Genomic DNA, 24,758 nt, shown 5'->3' with positions numbered 1-24,758 from the left:
TGCTTTAATGTAAATGACTCCAAATTTTTGATACTGCATTTTAGTGTTTTAACTTTTGTTGAAACCACCCAGAGAGCTTCAGCTATGGGGCGGTATAGAAATGTAAATCATCATCATGAATAGTAAACAGCAGGCATATATAGCATGCATGCAGCGCCACCACAGCTGCACCAGCCCCCAAATGTGCTAGCCTTACCCTTCAACTGTTCTGATGATTTTCAGAGCCCGGTCCTGTGGGGATGCTCTCCTGGTGTCTTAACAGCCCTGGATTATGAGATGAGAACAGGAAGCCACTGTCTGGAGAAACTCTTGGAGAAGGAAGTGGAAGAAGCTTTGGGATGATTAACTGGGGGGCCAGAGGTGGAGTTAATGCTCAATTTCTAAAGAGCTTTAAGCTGTGGGAGATGTGCCATCACTCTATGTGTATGTGGGGAGAGGGGAGAATTCAAGTGGTCAGTGGTAAGGTGAAAGCACCCTGCAGATGTTCAGGGACCATCTATTGTTAATTAGCTGTTATTTGCATGTAAGAATTCTGTGCCATGGATTCACTGGCTGGTCTTGGGTCGCCATGCCTCAGGGCTCCTTAGCTGCAAAATGGGACCAAGGCTCCCTAAATCATATAAGTGTAATATAGTCCACCTATGCATATTTGTCTTGGCCATGTAATGTGCAGTTTTACTCATTGCTTCTGTTGTCTGGAACCATCTGGGCATATGTACTTATAGTCCACACTTTCTGTTTGTGGAACATTTGAGTCTGGATTGTGTTGGCCTCATCATCGTCCTGCAGGCCATGCTGTTCAGCTGCCAGACTCTGCGCGACTCCTTCCGTCACCCCATCCACGAATGGGCAAGAGTATTCGCATTTTCATCTGCGAAGGTAGGCATGTTGACATAAGCGTGCAGTTCCTCCTAACGGACTAAGAATAAGTCCAGATCATCTGTGGTCATTGGAGGCCATGGGCTTACATTGAAAGAGGGAACTCTAGTGGGCCTGCCAGATTGGGTCTCCCAGCAAAGTGTGTGGAGAGGGAAATGGTTAATGTCGCAGAATACCGACTACGGCCTTGGCCCCGCACTCCCCCTTCCTTTCAATCTCCCACTTCTAAGACGTCCCCTGTGCTGAATTCTTATTCAACTTCGAACTGACAAACTGTTTTTAATCTTTTCCTTCCATCCAGCTTGGGGATTGGGAAGCAAAAATCAATACTGGCTGGCAGGTGATCAAGCAGCTTGAGACGCGGGCTGAGAAAGAGAAAGAGCGAGAGAAAGGACAGGAGGGTGAGGGGAGGTATGACTAAGTAGCATGAATTACAGAGGCCTCCGATTTCCTGCGCCTTGGCCTTGAGCAGAGGAACATTGTTGTTTCAATCAGGTTGTGAGTTCACAGCCGTCTGGGTTCACTGCTGAAAGGCACACAGCTTTCTGGGGTGATTACAGTGTTCTGTGATCAGGGAACTGAGCAACTGCATCACGGATGGTGGAACCTCACTCTCAACACAAAATCCACTAGAGTCCTACGAATTTCAACAAGATTCCTGCTCTCAAGATTGTGGAGAGTTTCAAAAGGTGAATGCTGTGTTGGCTACAGTGTCTGAAGGGGGGGGAGGGGGGAAGAACCTTTGCAGGCATGTCAAAAGCTAATGTGTTGCAGAGAAGGGGGCTAGTTTAGCCATTTGCCCATGTGCTAGCTTTCCCAATGAAGGGGAGACTTTCAATCAAGCAACAACATTCTGAGATGGTACTGACTTGTGAGGATGCTGTACTATGTCCTGCATGTTTGAATTGGTTCTAAGGCTTACTTCTCACCGAGATAAACCTGTGCTGGGACATCTCACTTCAGACCTGGAGTGGGTGGGGAAGCTCACATGATGGAATGCCACTCCATACACAAAAATTCCCTGCACATAGAGAACAGACAGATCAGGGAGAATTATTTTAGCCTAGCTGTCTCGTTGACATAATGGGCTTCTATGTGTAAGGCTTTGCTTTGTCTCTGAGAAAAGAATAGAAGCCTAACAGCCGAACACCAGAGAAAACAGCCAACCTGAAGAAGGGTTTGGGCTAGTGACAATGTCCCATTTCTTTTGGGGCTGCAACAATTTTCAGAGCCCTGTCTCATAGAAAACCCCATCGTCCAAACTCAATTTTTTTTAAGACACCCCCCCCCCTTTACACTATGCACGCCACGGCAGCTATATATTTCCCCCTTCAGCAGAATTCTCAGGGCAGCTGAAAGAGAAGCTCAGAGCAAGCACCACCACAAATCATTCTACCAATGTTCCTTATATATCTCTGTGTTTTCCAGACCCCAATTAATTATGGAAATGCAAAATTATAATGGTTGATCATTTAAGGAGAGATAGAAAGGAAAGACAGAGACATATGCTAATTTTTTCCCCTTCTGATTTTTGCTCCTAAAAAGCCTACAGTATTAAATGCAGACTAGATGCTTTTACTGTTGGCTAGTTCTCTGCATCTCCCAGACTGGCTGCAGTGGCCATCTGAAGGGAGAGTTTGGACAAGGGAAGTGATTTCTTCAGATCTCTACTTCCTCCCTTAATTTATTGATAAAACATCAAAATGAGCATCAGAAAAATGCAAAACTTGGTCCAAAATCCTGGCTTACATTGGGCATACTATATTGCTAAATAAATATATTTACTTCTGAGGCGATGCCTCCCTCTTTGAGGGGTTTCTTTGTCCCCTTTGTTGTTATAGGCCTGCCTATTGAGAAAGCCCTCCCCCCCATACACACACACTTAATTTTTGCCAGTACCTCATCAGGGCAGCCAAGAAGTCCGCTTTCAGTTCCAGGGCTGAGTCCTGGAATGTGGAAAGTATTTCTGAGCATGTGTAGAGTGCCTTTGCCTCACTGAATTACTGCAGTCTCCTGTTTTCCACTTTATTATATTTATATCCCGCTTTTTTTTCCTCCGAGGAGCCTAAGGTGGCTCACATGATCCTCTTCCTCCTCTCCATTTTATCCTCACGACAACCCTGTGTGGTAGGTTAGGCTGAGAGTCAGTGACTGGCCTAAAGTCATCCAGTGAGCTTCATGGTTAAGTAAGGACTAGAACCTAGATCTCCTGAGTCCCAGTCCAACACTCTAAGCACGACATCACATAAGAACACAAGAATCTGTCTTATACTGAGTCAAACAATTGGTCCATCTAGCCCAGCATTTTAGCACTGGCTGGCAATGGCTCTCTAGGGTTTCAGGCAGGAATTTTTCCAGGACTACCTGGGGATGCCAGGTAGAGGTGTTAACTCCACCGCCACCACTCTGCAGCCCTGACAAAAAACACACACGCATTCGAAGGTACTATTCGCTGTGGGAGGAAAACCGCTATTGAACCAATTACAGCTTCCCTTCTGTGGCAAATAGATTCAGAGAGGCAATTTTCAGCGGAGGAAAAGGTCAAATCCCATTCCCTATGTTCCGTGGTCCCTATTCTGATCACACAACACATGTACATGGCTACTGTTTTAAAAACACAGACATGTTAAATGTGATCACTCATTTAAGAGAACACGTAATTTGGCCCTTAGATTCCAAGGCACCATTGCCAACTAGGGCTGTGCGTTGCTCTGGTTCCGGATCCGAATACTGAAGTAAATTGGGGTGCTTCAGGGGTGCCTCGATGTGGTCCAAAGTGGATCAGACCAGCACGGAAGTGGTCCAAAGTGAAGCGGGTCACCACAGAAGTGCCTCGGTCTGCTTCAGAGATTCAGAGCTATTCTGATGCCTTCTGAAGCCCAGACAGCCTGTCTCTAAATGTATCAACTTGTGAAAGATCAGGGAGGGGGAGAGGAGGAAGGGGGAGTGAGCTTTGGCAAATGGCAACTCTAGTTGCCAAATTAGGGCTGAACTTACCCAGCAGTCTCCAATCAGTGACGGTGGTGGAGGAGGGCACGGGGAATGCTGTATATATTGGAGATCAGCCTACGTTTGTTTCATTGTATGAGAGAGTTGGTTAGAGTTGGTTAGTTGGCTAGATCTGTGTGTGTGTGTGTGTGTTGTACTGTAGCTTTGTTGTTCTTTCCCACCCAGCCCTTTCTTTCTTTCTTTTCTAGATTCTTTATTTCAAAAACCAAAAACATTTAAAAAGTACTTTAGTTTTCTCCTTTCCTTGCTTTGTTCTTTGGCTCCCTACCCCCTTCTCAACTGAACCATTCTTATTAGTTTTCCTTTCTTTATTAAAAAACAAGAAAAATTTAAGAAGTGCTTTAGTTGCCTTGCCTTGTTCTTTGGCTCCCCCCTCCACCGCCCTTCTCAATTCAAGTATTTCTTTGTAGTTTTCCCTTTGTTTCTTAAAAAAGATCCTTAAAAAAAATCATATATGTATGTATGAATGATGTACTTTCCTTGTTCTTGGCTCCCCCCCCCCCGCCTTTCTCAATTCTGGTATTCCTTCCCTTCCCATTTTTGAACTCTCTATCTTTTCCCTAAAAAAATAAAATAAAAAATTAGAACCTCCTTTCTTTGCTTGTAGGCAGTTCTGCATTTGCTTTTCTTTTGCTCTTGTGTGCCTCTCTCTGTGTGTGGGCTTGTGTTGTGGCCAAGAAACAGTGTGTGGCAAAGCACTATGCACAAGTCCACATTTCAGAATACAGCGGGCAAAGCACTACACGCATCACCATATATCATTTACATTTAATAACACACTGTGTGGCAAAGCAAGCCCAATATGAGGCATCTTCGGGGTCTTGGCAGGGCAGAGGTGGGCGAGGTGCTGGTGGGACCCTTCTGTGCAGCCAGTGAAAAGTTATAGCTCTTCGCTTTGACAGATTTTGTTGAAAAAAGCACATAGCAAAACTACTTCTGCCAGCCTGTTTCTCCAGGTAATGTGTATTCCATTCATCCAAAAAGAGCCTGAGGTCATCCACTGTGAAGCTGAATAGGAAAGTAGTACTAGGGGACATGAAGTTATTTGCACTTCAAAGAAACCTACAGCATTAATTAGGGATAGTGACCTCTTCCTAATCACCGCTTAAGCTCCTAATTTCTCTGATGATCCCTTTATGACCTTTGGTTTGAGTTTCTGAGGACTCAGCTGTGCCTAGCACAAAATCTACTGGGACAAACTGTCTGAAATTTGGCTGGTGGAATCACCTCCATGGGGGCTGACAGGTCGCCAAATTTCATGCACTTCTGTGGAAACAGTGAAAAATTAGAGCTTTCTGCTTTGGGAGGTTTTGTTGAAAAAAATCAAATTTCACCTGCACCTAGCACAAAAACTACCAGGCCAAACTGTCTGAAATTTGGCAGGTGGGATCAGCTCCATGGGCACTGTCAGGTCCCTGTATTTCATGTATTTTTCATGAAAACTGAAAAAAGTATGGCCATTTCTGTGTTCCAATGCAAATCAATGGGAAAACGTCAAATCCGAATAATTTGGATATCTGACTCTCGATCCAAATCTGAAGCAAAATGGGTTGGGTCTGAATCAGTCCAAAGTGAAGCTGGGCTGCTTCAGAAGGTCTGAATCAGCATCCAAAGTGAAGTGGTGTGTGTGTGTGCGTGCGCGCGTGTGTGCACAGCCCTATTGCCAACGTAGATTAGAAGCCCCATTTCACGGATAAGAATACTTTTTTTAATGTTACATCCAAAAACATACACAGCAGCTCTTGCCAAGACATGTACATAGTTGAGGCATACACTCCTGGAATGTTGACATCCCAGCCAGTTGCCTACTTTCTGCCTATAGTTGGGCCAGCTGTGCTGAAAGTCTTTCTTGTCCTCTCTCCCTTCTTCCTCCATCTGATTTTGGAGCTTTACTCTGGTTTGCATCAGAAATGTCTGGATCTAATTTATTCTGTTCATGGTGAATTTGTGGGATTTGATCTATAGTAGGTCAGTGCCCTGGTTTATGAGCTCCATCTGGTGAATGTCCTACGTAATGGTTGAGACACTACCTCTTGTAAGTGTTTGACACTCCAGTCTTCTAGAGAGATGTACCTGAACTAGAGTTCAGACTGGCTTGCATCAAGCAGCTTGAGACTGTGGCGGAGAAAAACAAAGAGCATTACAGAGAGATTCTTGGCTAGCCCAGTCATTCCGCAATGGTTCTTATTAGCTGTAGTCCCATTAAAAAAGGTTTCTACCAAATTATTACACACACTGGGTTTTACTGACTAAGCTAACTCCATGGTGGTCAAAATGCCTTTATTATGGCACTGAGATGAGCTTCCTGCACTACGATTTTAGGGTGTCCACCCTCTCCACCCATGATGCCACCACACTGTGCCTAGCGGTGGTGAGTATTGCTATCTGATGCTGCTCTATGGCATCTTGTGTTAGCGTTTCACATCAGTATAACAGCATAGGCTTTCTCCTGGTGCACCCTATAAAAACAATTCTTCCTTGACTTAAATTGCACTAGTGAATAATGACACTAGAGTTCTTTGCTTCCTACATCTTTGAGTAGCGAGATGTTCATGAGGTAGTGTTACCTGGGTTTGGTTTCCTTTGGATGAGACAGGACTGGAGACTTATGGTGTCTTTGAAATACTCGCTTTATTTCCAAATATACAAGCAGAGCATCAAGGAGGCAAATATACTGCTTTATAGGCAGAGAGTGTTGCCACTAATTCTGCATCAGGTTCCTAAAGAGTGCAACTGCACACCCCAGGGACGCTTCAGCCAATTCACAGTTCCCTCTCCCTCTCCAAATTCAAAATGCACATCTACTCCCCTGCCCCCCTGCCGCCCCACACATCCCTGCAAAGCAAGGATGTCAGTTTTTCTCCCTGCAGGTAAATCGCCCATTCAGGAAAACATCAATGGTTGTGAAGAAACATTCTTTTGTCAAGTGCCTTTCTACTTATCTGGGTATGTTTTTGGCAAAATCATAGTCATAGACTCATTCACATTAATCAAGCCAGCAAAACTCATTCTCATAAATATCTTTGTTTTTTATTCCATTCTGCCTGATGAAAAGTTTCAGGTAACTCAAACGCTCACTTACTATTTCTTCAGTAGGAATGAATTAAGGTTTTAAAAAGAACTAGCAACACAGGAAGAGTTGGAAACAGTCTATTTTTTAAACAAACCAGTTAATTAACCATTTGGTTATTGTGTACTGGTGTGTTCTTCAAGATGACTTGCACTGTTATGGTCAGATACATGCCCTTTGACAGTACAGATCCTGTGCCCCTAAGAGGGTGGTGGGTGACATTCAGTGCAATCCTATTCCAGTATTACACCATTAAATTGGCCATCTGAATTCCAGGGCCAGAACTCTGTCAGATTTTTCTATATTTATTTATTTTTATTTAAAACATTTCTATACATAAAATGATTACTTTGTCAGCTGATTTGTTGATGGGTGGAGAGGCTGTGGCCACAGTGATCTGGTTTGCATGTAATAACAAGCCACTGTGGGTTAATTTCCCCACAGGGCTTTTGTTATGGCATGCACTGCCAATTTTTTTTTTTTTTTTAATAAAAGCGGCAGCGGGGGTGTAGCCCAACACAGCCACATTTGACTTTTAAAGAGGAAACTTCTCTAAAATGAGGGAACTGGTGAAAAGGAAGTTAAAAGGTGGAGTCAAGAGGGTTAAATACCTTCAAAATCCTTGGAGACTATTCAAAACCACGATAATAGAAGCCCAGCTAAAATGCGTACCACAGGTCAGGAAAGGTAGCACCAAGTCCAAGAGGTTGCCGGTATGGTTAACGAGCAGTGTCAAGGGGGCTTTAGAGAAAAGAGAACTTCCTTCCAAAAATGGACGTCTTGCCCAAGTGAGGAAAACAAAAGGCAGCACAAGCTTGCACAAAGGCGATACAAGCAGGCAATAAGAGATGCAAAAAAGCAATTTGAAGAGCATATCACGAACAACATCAATGCCAACAATAAAGAATTCTTTAAATATATCAGAAGGAGAAAATCAGCTGGGGAGGCAGTTGGACCACTGGATGACAATGGAGTTAAAGGAGTACTGAAGGAGGACAAGGAGATTGCAGAGAAGCTGAATGAATTCTTTTCATCCGTCTTCACTGCAGAAGATATAGGACAGATACCTGTGCCTGAACTTCAGGAAGGGAGTCTGAGGAACTGAGGCAAGTACTGGTGACACAAAAGATGAAGTTTTCAACCTTGTTGATAAATTGAAAGCAAATAAATCAGCAGTTCAAACAAATTAAAACTCTAAAATACGTGACAAAAAACTGAATATAAAATCTTTAAAATTTAAAACAGAATAAAACCAGAGTAAAAACCAGCAGCAAGGAAGGGAAAGATCTAAAAACACAGGAACACACCCTTAAAAACACACAGAAAAACAAACTTTCCAAAAAGTCTGGGAAAGTAAGAAGACCACAATGGAGGCGCCACGTGAGCCTCTCTGGAGGGGGCTTTCCACAACTGGGGCGCCAAAAGTATCCTCTCTTTCATAGCCACCTACTTTGCTTCATTTGGTGGGGGCACACAGAGGAGGAGGCATATCAAGCCCTAGCGCAGCCTTCCCCAACCCAGTGCCCTCCAGATGTTTTTGACTACAAGTGACATTACCCCTATTTGACCACTCTGGTTGGGGCTGATGGAAGTTGTAGTCCAGACCATCCAGAAGGCACCAGATTGGGGAAGGCTGGTCTAGCGCATGGAGTGGTGTACTTGTTCTAGTAGGCCTAACTTAAAGATAAAGATGGAGACTGGGGAAGTTAGTGTCTGCCAAAACAGCAGCGGAAGGTGACGCTATGGGAATGGCCAGGCAGGGGAAAGTTCGAGTGCTGGTGATGGTGGTGGCTATGGGGGTGAACATGGTAGATTCAGATGAGCAAAGACAAAGAAATAGAGCTTAAATGGTTATAGCTACCTGGCTTCAGAGTAAGGGGACCCCTAAAGACTTCCCTTCCTGGTTGGTTACAAAGAGTTGAAAAATGCTGCGGGCACAGCTTTTAGTCACAAATCAAATTCTCAGCTTGTAGTCACAAACAAAAGATGAGGTGAAAGCCTCAAGCCACATAAGCACCCTGGAGAGACATGTTTTGCAAAAATAACCAATGGATGACCATCCAAAGGTGGTTTTGACACAACTGGTACTTGCAGCGATGATGGGGAGTCCAAACGGGGGTGTAGCCATGATTAGGGACCCTTCAAGAATAGAATTTAGAATGGAGAACGTTAGAAATGGTGCTTCGCCTTAGGACTTGAAGAGGCAGTTAGAAATGGATATGCTTGGCTTGAGATCTTTGGTCGCAGTTTCCAATGCTCTAGGCTCCTGGCTTGACCGTTATCACTGGACCCAAAGATAACAATTCATATAGAAATTGAGAAGTTCCTGCGTAGACCCTCAGGTTGAGCCATGTTCTTTCAAGTGTATGGCACCAACTGGACTCAACGGCTGTGTTTTCCAGGGAATACAGCTTTCTCTCAGGGCTCACAAGGCAAATGGACTCTCTAGGCCAGACTTCCCCAACTTGGTCCTCTCCAGATGCGTTGGACTACAACTCTGATCATCCCCAGCCAGCATGGCCACTGGCTGCTAATGGGAGTTGTAGCCCAACACATCTGGAGGGCACCAGGTTGGGGAAGGCTGCGTCAGGCAAATGAGGCAATAAGGTGGTTGAGAGCAAGTCACCTATTGGCTTGTTCAGTGGGTGAGAACCCTTCAGGACTGGGCCATATGTCCCACCAGCACTCTGGGCTGGCTTGACTGAAGGTACGTCTGTGGGTTTGCTGGCTTGGCAGCCAGGCAGGCAGGCAGGCATTTACATGTTTGGATAGTTACGTGGGAACAACTCCTTTTAATCTAATCAGTGGAGGAAGCTGGTACACAATTACTCTTGCCCTGCAGCAACCATTCCTGTCATCCGGCTTCTTCCAGAACAAAATGGATTCTTGAGCCAAGGTGTCAGGGCAACATCAGTGAAATGCACCCCATGTCTGAGCTCCTCTGTAACAGCCTTCCAGTGGAGGGCAGCCAAAGGCAAAGTGAGCACCCCCCTTTGAGCGACCACATCTCAAGGACACTTTTCAGCCAGCAAAACTGAATCGACAGATACAATACAAACCCTCTTCCCAAACAGAGCATCCCAATATCCCAGGCAGCAAGCATCCAGATAAAGCAAAGACTCAGGTCTAGCACAGACTCATGGAAAAGTCACCAAACTCAGCCACCACAGAAAAAGTTCTCTGCACCCCCCACCCCCAATCCAGCAAAGTTGTCTGCACAGATGAGCGCAGTAGCAAAATGTGCAACCATGACCAAGCAGGACCAGAGAGAATGACAAAAAAATATCTGGCTGGCAAGGGGAGAGAGAGGATGAAGGAGGTCCAAGGAAGAGTAAAGAGCCCTGAAGAGCTCAGAGGGAGAGTGAAGACCTGCAGGCTACAGGACACAGCGGAATGATTTCCTTTCCATTTCAGACTTCAGGGGGCATTCGAAAGCCCTGGTTTAGAACAGCCAAGCCAAGGCAAAGGAGGGCAGAGCAGAGCTGTCAAGAAGCGCCTCTGGGGATGTGGAGGAGGGGAGGGGCCTGCTGGGGGAACTTGACAGTCTGGATGGGGAGGCCAGGAGGGCTGCATACAGCCCAGCGGCCAGAGGTGCCCACCCTTGTTCTATCTGAAGGGGGCTGCATCAGCCACATTACGCAGAAGGCTTAGAGTCCAGTCAGGAAGCTAAACCAGAATGCCATTGTCTTTCTTCCACAAGAACAGGCAGTAATACGAAACGCCTGACTCCATCAAGATACCACTAAGACCAGTGCCACCTAGAGACTACACTATATATCCACGCGGTTGCATGCATTGCATTCTCATGCAAAGTGTGACCAAAAAGGGTGTCCTAAATTTGTTTTAGGGTGGAACAAAGGACTAAGAAAGCTTCTACAAGTTGGAATAGAGTAGCACTACAGCAAATGAAATTTCCAAACATCACAAGATGTTGGAATGGAGATTTATCTCCCAAGGGAAATTGCAGCAGCTCTTCCTTCTGGCTAAAATTAAATGAGGCCGGACAAAACCCTCGAGAGATCAGGGATAGTCTGCCTCCCTGGGGAACAGTCAGGATGACCAAATATTCAGCCCTTTTCTCACCTAATTCATCCATGCACCTCTCTGCGTATTGACCAAGAAGAGCTCCAGAGCCACCCCCTCCCACCGCCCACCCCAAAAGAACCCAGCTGTCATTTGAAAATGATCAGTTTGGGAACCTTTTTTTTTTTTTTAAGCCCCTGATTCTATTGTTCTTCTTGCTCCCTAGAGCTTTCATCCTCTAACAGGGTAAAATCTCCAGGAAACATGCCTGTGTTTCTGTTGTCACTTCTGATCAGAGCGATGCCAGCGGGGGAGGAGGCGGGGGGAGGGCAGAGGCAGGGGATCGCCCTGGGCCCCACACACAGCCAGCAAGCATGCAGATGAAGAAGGCCAGCTCTGTAAAAATAGCCCCAGCAGTCACATTTTATTATAGACAAGTTATTGGGCTTGGGTTACTGGAAACTGGCAAAAGGAGAATGGGGGTTGAGGGGAGGGAAAAAGGCTGAATTTTGCAAATTCTGGAGAAGGGTATCCAGCTATATATCCTCGGAAGCATGGACGCACCTAGCATCCTTGGCCAAGGCACACACTTGGGGCACAATCCACCTGGGACTTCCTGTATACATTCCATGAAAATGAATAGATGTACAAAAGTGCATTGGATTGTGCCCATGTATGTTGCTTGCTTGATTTTAGTGCAGCATTTTTTCTCTGATTTCTTTTTCTCCCCCTTTCCTTTTTATGTTCTTTGCGTAATACTGCAGACATGCATCAGCTTGACCCATTTAAATCAAGATCAGATTTGCATCATATGGGAAATGTACAAACAGCCACTCCGACTTTCCCCCACAATGAACATACTGAAGGCTTCTCCACACGGGGCTTTTATACTGTGATTGAGATTGGTTATTCATGGAAGGTGGTGGGGCCTTTACATGATGTTGTCACCCTCCAGTGCCTCTCCCATGGTTTCCAACCATTTCCACAGCATCATTTTAAATGGAAATAATGAGTGAACAAAAACAAACACTTTGAATTGGATTGAATTTGTCTGTGAAAAGAGGGTGCTATAACAACAGTGCCATCTAGTGGCTGTATAATGAAACATAGAACTTGCAGATAAAGGGGGGAAGGTGGGGAAGAGAATGTAAAGGGCCGAGCTTAATCCCGCACAGAATCTGGAAGTAGAAGCCCCGGTAAAATCACGAGACAAAAAGCCTCTGTGTGGAGAAACCTTGAATGGCTGGAAAGCGTGTTTTAAAGGAGATGCAGACTGAAAAGAGCAGCAAGTGATAAGACTACTCTGCCTTCAGCAGGGAGAGCTCTACACATTTCACAAGTCACATAAGCTATTTTCATACCCCCTCAAGCTAACAGGATTTACAGGCAATTCTTGTTCAAATATCTCAGGTTGTGCAGAAGCTAGGGAATGTACGAAAGTCACTTACCTTTCGCGGATTATGCTGATGCTGGGGGGGAAGCGTTCCGTCCCTCCCCCCGGAATCCTGGCCGGCGGGGGAGGCGCTCTGTTCCTCCCCCCCGGAATCCCGGCTGGCTGGCTTCGCTCTGCAGGGATTCTGCGGAGCCTCCGGCTGGCTCCACCAGCAGTCGGACATCCGGCCGCTGGCTAGCAGGGATGCAAATGGCGATGGCCGTAGCCGCCGCTGTTTAGAATCATAGAATAGTAGGGTTGGAAAGGGCCTACAAGGCCATCGAGTCCAACCCCCTGCTCAGTGCAGGAATCCAAGTCAGAGCATCCCTGACAGATGGCTGTCCAGCCTTGTCTTGAAGGCCTCCAGTGTGGGACAGCCCACCACCTCCCCAGGTAATTGGTTCCATTGTCGTATTGCTCTTACAGTCAGGAAGTTTTTCCTGATGTTCAGCCGGAATCTGGCTTCCTGTAACTTGAGCCCATTATTCCGTGTCCTGCACTCTGGGATGATCAAGAAGAGATCCTGGCCTTCTTCTCTGTGACACCCTTTCAAGTACTTGAAGAGTGCTATCGTATCTCCCCTCAGTCTTCTCTTCTCAAGGCTAAACATGCCCAGTTCTTTGAGTCTCTCTTCATAGGGCTTTGTTTCCAGTCCCCTGATCATCTTTGTTGCCCTCCTCTGAACCCTCTCCAGTTTGTCTGCATCCTTCTTAAAGTGTGGTGCCCAGAACTGGACACAGTACTCCAGATGAGGCCTAACCAGTGCTGAGTAGAGGGGAACTAATACTTCCCGGGATTTGGAAGCGATGCTTCTATGAATGCAGCCCAAAAGAGCATTTGCCTTTTTTGCAGCCACATCACATTGTTGGCTCATATTCAGCTTGTGATCGACAACAGTTCCAAGATCTTTCTCGCTTGTAGTGTTATTGAGCCACGTATCCCCCATCTTGTAACTGTGCATTTGGTTTCTTTTTCCTAGGTGCAGAACTTGGCATTTATCCCTATTATATGTCATTCTGTTGTTTTCTGCCCAGCGCTCCAGTCTATCCAGATCACTTTGAATTTTGTTTCTGTCTTCCAAAGTATCAGCTATCCCGCCCAATTTTGTGTCATCTGCAAATTTGATCAGCATTCCTTGCACCTCCTCCTCCAAGTCATTAATAAAAATGTTGAAGAGCACTGGGCCCAGGACTGAGCCCTGCGGTACCCCACTCGTTACCTCTCCCCAGTTTGAGAAGGTCCCATTGATAAGCACTCTTTGAGTCCGATTCTGTAGCCAACTGTGGATCCACCGGATCGTTGTTTCATCAAGCCCCCTTTTCGCTAGTTTGCTCATCAGGAGATCATGGGGCACTTTGTCGAAAGCTTTGCTGAAGTCGAGGAATATGATGCCTACAGCATTCCCACGGTCTACAAGGGAGGTTACTTGATCAAAAAATGAGATCAGATTTGTCTGGCAGGACTTGTTTTTGACAAATCCATGTTGGCTTCGAGTAATCACGGCATTGTTGTCAAGGTGCTTCCAGATGGATTGCTTTATCATCTGCTCCAGAATTTTCCCAGGGATTGATGTCAGACTGACTGGTCTGTAGTTCCCAGGTTCCTCCTTTTTACCTTTTTTGAAGATAGGGACAACGTTAGCCCTCCTCCAGTCATCTGGCACTTCCCCCGTCCTCCATGATTTCTCAAAGAGAATAGACAACGGTTCTGAGAGTTCTTTTGCCAGTTCCTTTATTACTCTAGGATGCAGTTCATCTGGCCCTGGAGATGTGAACTCATTCAAAGTAATTAGGTGTTCCTTGACCATATGCCTATCGATCTCAAGCTGCAATCCTGCCCCTTCAGCCTGTACTTTGCCTTTCCAGGGGGCTCATAGACCCTCTTTTGGGAGAAGACTGAGCCAAAGTAGGAATTGAGCACCTCTGCCTTTTCTTTGTCATCTGTTATCGTTTTGCCATCCTTATTTAGTAGCTGAACCACCATTTCTTTCCTCTGCCTTTTACTATGCACGTAGCTGAAGAAAGCCTTTTTGTTGTTTTTAGCATCCCTTGCTAACCTCAGCTCATTCTCAGCTTTAGCCTTCCTGACGCCATCCCTGCAATTCTGTGCTATCTGCCTGTACTCTTCCTTTGTTACTTGGCCTTCTTTCCACTTCCTATATGTGTCCTTTTTTGTTTTCAGGTCATCCCTAAGCTTTTTGTGAAGCCACATTGGCTTCTTCTGTTGTCTTCCACCTTTTCTTCTTGTTGGAATTGTTTGTGATTGTGCCTTGAGAATTTCCTTTTTTAAAAGCTCCCACCCATCTTGTACTCCTTTTCTCGTTAGCATCGCTTCGCTTGCCATGGGACCTTACTGATCATTGTTCTGAGTGTATTAAAATCAGCTTTCCTAAAATCCAGGGTACGCGTTTGACTACACTCAGCTTTTGCTTCCCTTAGAACCAAGAACTCAAGTACAACATGGTCGCTTTCCCGCAGAGTTCCTGTAACTGCTACTTTATCCACTAAGTCATCTCTGTTGGTTAGGATCAAGTCAAGGATAGCTGATCCTCTAGTTCCTTCCTCTACTTTCTGTAGGAAGAAGTTATCCGCCACACAAGTCAGGAATTTGCTGGAGGGGGCATGTTTTGCAGAATTTGTCTCCCAACAAATATCGGGGAAATTGAAGTCCCCTATTACTACTACATCATGCTTCCTTAAAACATTGGCTATTTGCTTTTCAAAAGTTTCATCCTTGTCTTCTCCTTGATTGGGTGGCCAGTAGTAGACTCCGACCACCAGGTTCCTTTTATTCTTTGCTCCATTTATTTCAATCCAGATGCTCTCGATGGGGCTACCAAGCTCCTCCTCCTGTATTTCTGTGCAGAGATATGTATTTTTCACATACAGTGCAACCCCACCTCCCTTTCTGTTCCTCCTGTTCTTTTTGAACAAGTTATATCCTTCAATTGCTGTATTCCAGTCATGAGAGTCATCCCACCAAGTCTCAGTTATACCTATCAGGTCATAATTTCCCTCTTGTATTAAGAGTTCAAATTTGTTCTGTTTGTTTCCCATACTCTGGGCATTAGTATATAGACATCGAAGACCATGTGCTTCATAGTCTGGCTTTCTTCCTACATGTGTCTGAAGACTATTATTGGGCGCTATCAGAGCTGTTCTCTCCATTGCAGTGCATGCGCCTACGTCCATTGTTACCCCTAACATTACATCTCCCTTCCCCGTAGGATTCAGTTTAAAGCCCTCCTGATGAAGTTCTTCATGCTGTGGCCAAACACATTCTTCCCATCCTTTGTGAGGCGCAACCCGTCCCTAGCCAACAGCCCATCTTCCAGGAAGTATAGCCCGTGGTCCCAGAATCCAAATCTCTCACGTCGGCACCACCTTCGTAGCTAGTCATTCACCCAGAGTATTTTTCGTTCCCTTTCTATCCCTCTTCTAACTACTGGAAGGATGGATGAGAAAACTATCTGGGCCCCAAAGTTCTTGAGTTTCCTTCCCAAAGCTTCAAAGTCTGACATGATTTCTTCGTAGCTCCGCTTGGCGGTATCATTTGTTCCCAAGAAAGGGATACCTGTCAGTGGGCTTTATGAGTGCAGGCAACCTTTCAGTCATGTCTCTAATCTGTCCTCCTGGGAGACAACATACCTGGCGAGTCCACGGGTCTTCGCGACATACTTGGGTCTCGATCCTACGCAGCAAGGAGTCTCCCACTACTACCACTCTTCTTCTTCTTGTAGGCCTGGGTTTCATCGCCTCTGTTTGACTGACCTTCAGCCTCTTGCTCACTCTCATGCAGGTTCCCCTGGGATTCCTCCTCTGCAGGCTGTCCTCCAGTCTCATCTGCAAGTACCTGGAATCGGTTCCACAGCTCCACTGCTTCCACTGGTGCAGAGTGGCGTCTAGTTCTTCTTCTCCTGTCACCCTTTTCCAAGGAGTATCCTCTACTCCATTTTTCTTCACCTCAGCATTTCCCACTGCCTCATCTTGCTGTTGCTCTTCAAGCTTCTGGTCTTCCCTTTGCTGCTGTAGTTCCCCCATTCTGTCCAAGAACTCTTTGTGTTCTCTTATTCCCCAGAGGGTTGACAGTCGCCGCTCCAGTCCACTTACTTTTTCTTCCAGCAGCGTGATCAACTTGCACTTGTTGCAGGTGTAGGCCATGTTGTTCTCAGGCAAGAAAACAAACATCGCACACACCTTGCAGGTCACCACCACTGGAGAGTCTTGTCCTTCCATAGCCTCTTTTCCCTTTTTGTGTCTAGCTTTCTGATTGTTCTAGACTAGCCTGTGCCTGCTCCTCAACTCAGTAGAGGTTAAAAGCAGAGTCCCACTGGTGTGAAAGTGTGTGTTACAAGACAAATAAATGGAAAAAAGTTAGTTTTTTAAAAAAAATGTTAGGGGCCTCCCCCTTGACCTCCCCTGCCGAACTCCCCTGGCCAACTCCTGTTTGCTCCCCCTGTTTGCTCCCCCTCTGGGAGCTTGCCTGCTTCTGTAGTTCCTGGACCAGCTGGAGCAGCTTGCTCTGCTCTGCTCTGCTCAGCTGGGAGGCGGGAAACAGACAGTTTGTGTCCCTGCAGTCAGCCGTGATAGGCTACGTAAATGTTTACGTAGCCTATCACGGCTGATTAAAAAAAAACCAAAAAAATGCGCGTACACAAATGGCGGCGCCCATGGGCGCCGCCATTTGCATTCTTTATTTTGGCACGTCTTAGTGTACGTGAACATTTACGTAGACTAAGACGGCGAAAATAAGGGGAATGTAAATAGCGTAGACGCTACGCTATTTGTGTTCCCCTTATTTTCGCCGTCTTAGTCTATGTAAATGTTTACGTAGACTAAGACGTGCCAAAATAAGGAACGCAAATGGCGGTGCCCATGGACGCCGCCATTTGCGTACACACATTTTTTGTTTTTTAAGTCAGCTGTGATAGGCTACGTAAAGATTTACATAGCCTATCACGGTGTTTTTTTAAAATCTAGCCATGATAGGCTACGTAAATCTTTACGTAGTCTATCACTTTTTTTTGTTTGTTTGTTTGTTTTAACTGGAAATGGCGGTGGCCGCAGCCAGTCAGAAGACTGGCCGCTGCCACCGCCAAACCGCCGCCAGGAAGATCCGCCCCAGGTAAGTCTCGTCCCGGGGGGGGTGGGGGGGCAGACTGTTCCGCCACCGATTTCAGGGGGCCGAATGCGCTGGCATTCGGCCTCCCTGAGATCCGTGGCAGAATTCTCTGACATCCCTAGCAGAAGCACAAATGACAAGCACTATTGTCAAAGCTAACCACCAGTACCTACAGCAGCTCTCCCTGTGCACTCCATGTACTACCAGGACAGACATAAACTACTTGACATGGACATCTAAAGCCTGCTCTTTAATTTCACCCTCCAGTTTCTCAAGGCCTGTGTGGTGACTGTCCATAGCTTCCTGTCTCCTTGCTTCCAGCCTCAGTATCTTTTTTTATGAGATCCTGATGTCAAGTCTGGATGTGGCTTTTGTTAAGGGAACTACACCAGTTCACCTAGTTGTACAGCCGTCTCTTGGGTCTACCTGCACCAGCCTACTTCTTTATCTATATCTATGGCATGGGTTGAGATGTAAAAGGCATATATAGGGGATGGAAGGAGGGATGTATAACCAAAAATAAGTACAATACTGGCCAGAACCTGTAAGGATGGTGTCAGGAAGGCTAAAGCTCAGAAAAGCTGACATCTGCGAGGGATGCCAAGAACAACAAAAAGGGCTTATTTTGCTGTGTATGGAGCAAGAAGGAGGAGGAAGGGTAGGTCTTTTGTTTGAGGAAGATAGTGAAGGGTTGTGATGGAAAGAAGGTGGAATTAATCAACCCCTAGTTTGTGTCGGACTTTTCCCACAAAGGGAATTGTACTGAACCTGGGAAAGTAGAACAAACTATGTAAGTAAGGACCTGCAATCCAGGAGAAGTAAGGATATGGTTACAGAGCACGTAGCTATTTTAACAAGCTGGTGAGCTGGTCAAGATGACTTTTCAGGACTCTGTTACAGCCTAGTGACTCTGATTATAGAAGATTTAGGATTAGTGGGAGGCCAAAATTTGTTGAACAAGTTTAGCTTGGCAGATCTGGCCAAGAGTGGGCAACAGGTGACCTTCCTGATGTTTTGACCCTCAACTCCCATCAGCCCTAACCAACCTAGCCAATAGTGAGAGATGATGGGAGTTGTAGGCCAAACATTTGGAAGGGCACAAGTTGCTCATTCCTGTGTTAAGCCAATGGCTTTTAATGGCCAGCCAATATCTGAATGGATGCCTCTTTCCCCACTATCTCTTTCCCTCTCCCTAAGTAATGTGTTAATTTAGTTAGTGAAAATGCAGTTACTTGAGGAACAGCAGGGACTGGGGCCCGCACACTTCAGAAAAGCAGCACAAGGGCCCCAAACCCCATGCTTCCTTTTCCCACCACAAGGACTGGAAAAGCAGTTTGTACTGTGTTTTTATTTCAGAAAGGTAGTATGAGGCCCTGATCCTTCTGCTTCCCCCACCTGTACATTCCATGTCTCCCACTCAAATACCATGAGGGTCAAAGTACACATTTCTTCAAAGATATAGCTCATAGCTATGGGTTTTCCCCCTTTTTAATTCAAAAATAAGTGCAGGAGACCCAATAGGGATTCAGACCCTAGCGTAGGTGAGATATAGGAGCTTTAAGTTTTTGTCCCCCACCATGGTCCCAATCTGGATTGCTCCCACCCCCACACCTGCAATTTTGGCAATGTAAATTGCAGGCATGGGGAGCTTGATCTGGATCAGGACCACAGCAGGAGGCAAAGGTAAAAACCCTTGTAACACCCCCCACAAGCACATGCACACACACACGTTAGGATCCCATTCGATATAGTAACATCTAGTTTGTCCCTGGGTGGTTATATTATGTAACTAAGGGAATAGCCATTGCACATAGAATCCACTATATTCTCTCTGCAATACAGAACTGCTTGGCAAACATTGTATTGGCAGCATTCTAGCTTCAGAATGAAACTGAGCATGCACCATATAACTTTGATAGCAGTTGATGCCATAGGCTATAACAGGGTAGGAAAACCTTAATACACTTTGAACTGCTGTCAAGAACTTTACCAAACCAATGAAGGACTGCCTTCCTTGACAAGCCCTGACAAACTGTTTTTCACCCAAATATGAATATACAGTCAGGGCCAGAATATTGGAACAAGGATTAACTGTTTTGGCAGTTGGCCTCTGTACACCACCACATTGAAGTTGAAAGGAAACACACCCAGATGGGAGCGAAGTCAGGACTTTCAGCTGTAATTCAAGGGGTTTGACAAAAGTGGGGCACTAACCATTCAGGAAGTACAGCCAGTGGCATGCACACACACACACCATTGGTGGCTCATAAGTAATGGAACGAATGGCTGACAAGCAGCTGCATGGCCAGGTGTGGCCTGTTTCCTGGGCACCCCATGACCAATCAAGCAGAGAAAAGGTCTGGAGGTGGTTCTGACTGAGTGTTACATTTGCATTTGGTAGCTGTTCACTGGAACTTCCAACATGAGGCCCAAAGAGGTGTCCATGTGAGTGAAGGAGGCCATCATTAGGCTGAGGAAACAAAATAAACACATCAGAGAGATAGCAAAAACAGTGGGAGTGGCCAAAATAACAGTTTGGAACATCCTGAAAAAGAAGGAATTAACTGGCAAGCTCAGCAACAGCAAAAGGCCTGGAAGACCACGGAAGACAACTAAAGTAGATGACCGCAGAATTCTGCTCAGGGTGAAGAGGAACCCTTGACCTCTAGCCAGGTCAAGAGTGCTCTTGAGGAGGTAGGTATGTCATTGTCAACATCTACAGTCAAGAGACGGCTTTATGAATGTAAATATAGAGGCTTCACAACAAGGTGCAAACCACTGGTAATGCTCAAGAACAGAAAGGCCAGATTAGCCTTTGCCAGAAGACACCTAAAAAAGCCTGCCCAGTTCTGGAATAAGATTCTTTGGACTGATGAGACCAAGATTAATTTGTATCAGAACGATGGGAAGAGAAAAGTATAGAGAAGGAAAGGAACAACTCATGATCCACAGCATACCACATCATCTGTCAAACATGGCAGAGGCAATGTTATGGCATGGGCATGTATGGCTGCCAATGGAACTGGGTCACTGGTGTTTATTGATGACCTGACTGCTGATAAAAGCAGCAGGATGAATTCTGAAGTGTATAGGGCTATATTTTCTGCTCAGATTCAGCTGAATGCTGCCAAACTGATAGGACGCCGCTTCATGTTGCAGATGGATAATGACCCAAAACATACAGCAAAAGCTACCCAAGAGTTTCTCCAGGCAAAGAAGTGGGATGTTCTTCATTGACCAAGTCAGTCACCTGATGTCAACCCAATAGAGCATGCTTTTCACTTCCTGAAGACAAGACTAAAGGCAGAAAGACCCACAAACAAGCAGCAGCTGAAGGCAGCTGCAGTAAAGGCCTGGCAAAGCATCTCGAGGGAGGAAACTCAGCATTTGGTCATGTCCATGGGTTCCAGACTTCAGGCAGTCATTGACTGCAAAGGATTTTCCTCCAGGTATTAAAGGCGACCCTTAAGTTTGAAATGATGTTGGTTTGTTCCATTACTTATGAGCCACCAACGATGGGTGTGTGTGTGTATGCCACTGGCTGTCCTTCCTGAATGGTTAGTGCCCCACTTTTGTCAAACCCCTTGAATTACAGCTGAAAGTCCTGACTTCGCTCCCACCTGGGTGTATTTCCCTTCAACTTCAATGTGGTGGTGTACACAGGCCAACTGCAAAAACAGTTATCCTTGTTCCAATATTTCTGGCCTTGACTGTATGATATGCTTCTTTAAAAACTGGAATAAAAAGGGTTAATGTGCCAATTTTCAGCACTTTTAATTTTAACTTGCTGTACCTGTGGCAATGTTTATCAGATTTGTTTGAAATTTGGCACATTCATAGACCTCATCATGTACATCATGGATACTAGGTTTCAAGTTATTAGCTCACCAGTTGTCGTTTTTATAACCAGTAGAATTTTGAGACTTATAATGGTGCAACTTTTTTTGCTATTCACCTTAACAAAAGGGGTAGTTTCTTGCTCCTTTAATACCATTTTATATATATTTTTAAATGTTTCTACTAATTCTGGCCCTTTGTATATTAATGAAGTCTGCAACCTTTTCCATAACTGTGAGGTCCCAAATCTTTAACAGCCCATCTCTAACACTAAGACCATCGTTTCTTTCCAATAGCTGGTTATACAAAACTTTGCTGCCACCAGCAAATATTGAATTAAGCCTTGATGATTTCTTGTCAAGAAATCCGATTTCTTGAATATAACTGACATCTCAACATCTCAGAAATGTTTAGAAACTAATATCCTGTCATCATATATATAATTCATAGAATATATGCTCAATCATTCTTAATTTGTCCATACTCTCACCACATATGTATGTAGGCCCCTTTCCAGCATTTGTCCTGTCCAAGCCTTGTAATATTTTTCCATTTCCATGCAGTATAATGCCATCTGGATAGAACCTTATATTATAAAGTTAACTAATGATTCCCACAGCCACATTTTCAGAGGTGGAATGGGACATCATTGGTAAAAGCAGAAGTAGCTGCATTTACCCTTTCTCGTCACTTAACAAATGCTAGCAGATAATGGTTTAAGTAACAACCTTTCCACATCTGTACTTTGCAGCATGTTACAGTACAACCTGCAAAGAGAAAAATTAATGTTATGTTATTGACTGATTAATTGAAGACATTTATACCCTACCTGTCAATAAATTCCCAGGGGTGATTTACATAATCAGAATATAGTGAAAAAAATTAATATAATTAAATTTATAACACCTTGGGTACTATCCAATACTGCCGCTGCGCTTCTGCTCATTCTGTTGTGCCACAGGGACCCCCATTGTGCGCATTCTGTTGCACTAGCACAATGGGCAGTTAGCGCTGCCTAAAGGAATTGCGGAAACAATGCTTGTTTCAGGAGCAGGACAGTTCAGTAGAGCTCCCTTCTGCAAGCTCTGCCCTCTTTTGGAAATGAGTGTTGCTTTAAGCACTGCTAGCTCCCCACTACCCTAGTGGTTATGGCCTGCTGCTGCATCAGCAGCATTAGATAGTGCCCCCAAAGAACAACAAGATATAGAAGTGGCATAAAATCACTCCACGGGCTATACTTCCTGGAAGATGGGCTGTTGGCAAGGGACGGGGTGCACCACAGAAAGGCTGGGAAGAATGTGTTTGGCCACAGCGTGAAGAAATCCCGGCAAGTACTCATTCCCATCTACTCAGCACTGGTTAGGCCTCATCTGGAGTACTGTGTCCAGTTCTGAGCACCGCACTTTAAGAAGGATGCAGACAAGCTGGAGAGGGTTCAGAGGAGGGCAACAAAGATGATCAGGGGACTGGAAACAAAGCCCTGTGAAGAGAGACTGAAAGAACTGGGCATGTTTAGCCTTGAGAAGAGAAGACTGAGGGGAGATAGGATAGTTGTCTTCAAGTACTTGAAAGGTTGTCACAGACAGGAAGGCCAGGATCTCTTCTTGATCATCCCAGAGTGCAGGACATGGAATAATGGGCTCAAGTTACAGGAAGCCAGAGTCTGGCTAAACATCAGGAGAAACTTCCTGACTGTTAAAGCAATACGACAATGGAACCAATTACCTAGGAAGGCTCTCCCACGCTGGAGGCATTCACGATGAAGCTGGACAGCCATCTGTCAGGAATGCTCTGACTTAGATTCCTGCACTGAGCAGGGGGTTGGACTTGACGGTCTAACAGTTTTATAGGCCCCTTCCAACCCTACTATTCTATGATTCTAACAGAGACGACACAGATCAGATTAAATCAAAAGATTTAAAGGCCTGGGAAAATAATAAGGTACCCAAATAACATCAAAGGCTAACCAGAGATATCCCTGAGTCTTCCCCTGGTCAGCAGGGTTGCAAAACTGCTCTTCTCCTCTGAAGCTATCTGTGTGGCATATGCCTGCACGACAGCATCCTGGGGAGCAGAACGCATAGCAAGAGGAGACGCAGCAGCATGTGGACCTGCTTGGCCCAGGAAGCGTCTCAGCCTGGCTGCTGAGCCAAGCGCTACAGTGGTGACAAGGCAGCTGGAGCCCCTGGCAGCAGGTGAACTCGGGTGTGTGGCAAGTTGGGACATCTCTGTGTGCGTTGCTTTCTGAGGCTGTGCCCAGGAAGTTTTCTCCCACTCAGATTTAATCTGAGCTGGAGAAGAATTCTGGCACTTCCAGCGCTCATCTCTCTTTTGAGGCAAGCAAGCATTATTGTGAGGCCCTGAAGCCCATTTCCAGGCCTGAGCCTGGCATCTCTAGTCCTGTCTGAACAATTGCATCAGCACGCTGAGCAGCTGGGATGGCTTCTTGTGCTGTGGATCACTATTCCGAATACCCAGCAGGAACTGCTGAAGAAGGCAGGGGGAAGGATGTCTTTGGGTTTTAGGTTCTTTGTTTAAAAGATATTATTCTTCAGATATTCCTGTCTTAAATTTTTGTACGTTGTATTTCATTGTCTAAATTTGGTATGTTGACTAACTGTTATTAGCTGCCCTGAAGGTCTGTTTGGGCCAAAAGGCAGCATAAAAATAAACTATAACTGACTAACTAACTAATGGAGGGAGCAGTCTTATGCCCTCCAGATAGTGTCCGGGGGGGGGGGGGGATAGGATAGTTCAGTCTCTTGGCTCCAATCTTGAAGCCAGGAAAGCGCACCCCTCCCCCTTGTGGCCAGCATGGAGAGAAATACATTAGCTACCTCTCTGTGCTTGGAAAACAGAGTGCGGAGATGGGGAAAAGGGGGCATTGCTGTGGGCGGGGAGGGGAGGAGGCCAGGGTGGCTGCAGTACACCATTTCTTATGGCTGCTCCAGCCTCCTGCCTTCCCCCTCTGAGGTGCTGCCACTGTCCTCCCGCCCTGCATTGGATACTTGGCAACCTCCGAGTTTGCAGGCTCACGGGTATCCACATAGGATTGCGCCCTAAACTACTTTTGAAACTCTTGGATATAGTTTTGAGAAGTGTAATTGGCCACAGAAATATTTAAAATGCCAGTTTAAAAAGTATTTCACTCATCATTCTGATGAAAATATTGCCTAAGAGATTTTTCCATTTACTCCCAAATTTCTGATTATTTCCACTGGACAACTAGGAGGGGAAATCCTGCTCAAAAAATTAAGTGGGAATTTTTTTTCTGATTGCCCTTCTGGACTGACATGCTGTTGGGCTCTGCTTCTTTATGAGTGTCCCCCAGCCCAGAACAAGATTTGTGTCTGTCAGGAGTTGGCAGCCATGTGGCATCACTAGGCC

At 45.6% G+C, this 24,758-nt stretch overlaps 1 protein-coding gene and 1 long non-coding RNA gene across 5 annotated transcripts in view; one reads left to right on the top strand and one right to left on the bottom strand.

Annotated features, from left to right (window-relative positions):
- The first annotated feature begins 1,368 nt into the window (after positions 1–1,368).
- Positions 1,369–24,758, top strand: part of LOC146347659 (uncharacterized) — a 129,696-nt gene continuing 106,306 nt past the window's right edge. For 2 of the 4 annotated variants that reach the window (XR_014789890.1, XM_084848171.1), the window contains exon 1: positions 1,386–1,568. The gene's annotated coding sequence lies outside the window, so the exon portion shown is untranslated. Of the gene's footprint in view, positions 1,569–24,758 lie in introns of all 4 variants that reach the window. The other 2 variants (XR_014789889.1, XR_014789888.1) reach the window with 2 other exon arrangements.
- Positions 5,577–24,758, bottom strand: part of LOC146347660 (uncharacterized) — a 47,103-nt gene continuing 27,921 nt past the window's right edge. Inside the window, exon 4 of the long non-coding RNA XR_014789892.1 lies at positions 5,577–6,003. This is a non-coding gene — a long non-coding RNA (uncharacterized LOC146347660). The remainder of the gene's footprint in view (positions 6,004–24,758) is intronic.

This window comes from Heloderma suspectum, chromosome 4, assembly GCF_057233095.1.
Source record: "Heloderma suspectum isolate Gila_16-S chromosome 4, 16-S_ref, whole genome shotgun sequence".
NCBI classification, from domain to species: domain Eukaryota; kingdom Metazoa; phylum Chordata; class Lepidosauria; order Squamata; family Helodermatidae; genus Heloderma; species Heloderma suspectum.
Note: the sequence above shows the minus strand (reverse complement) of the source record. Positions and strands in the feature narration are given on the sequence as shown.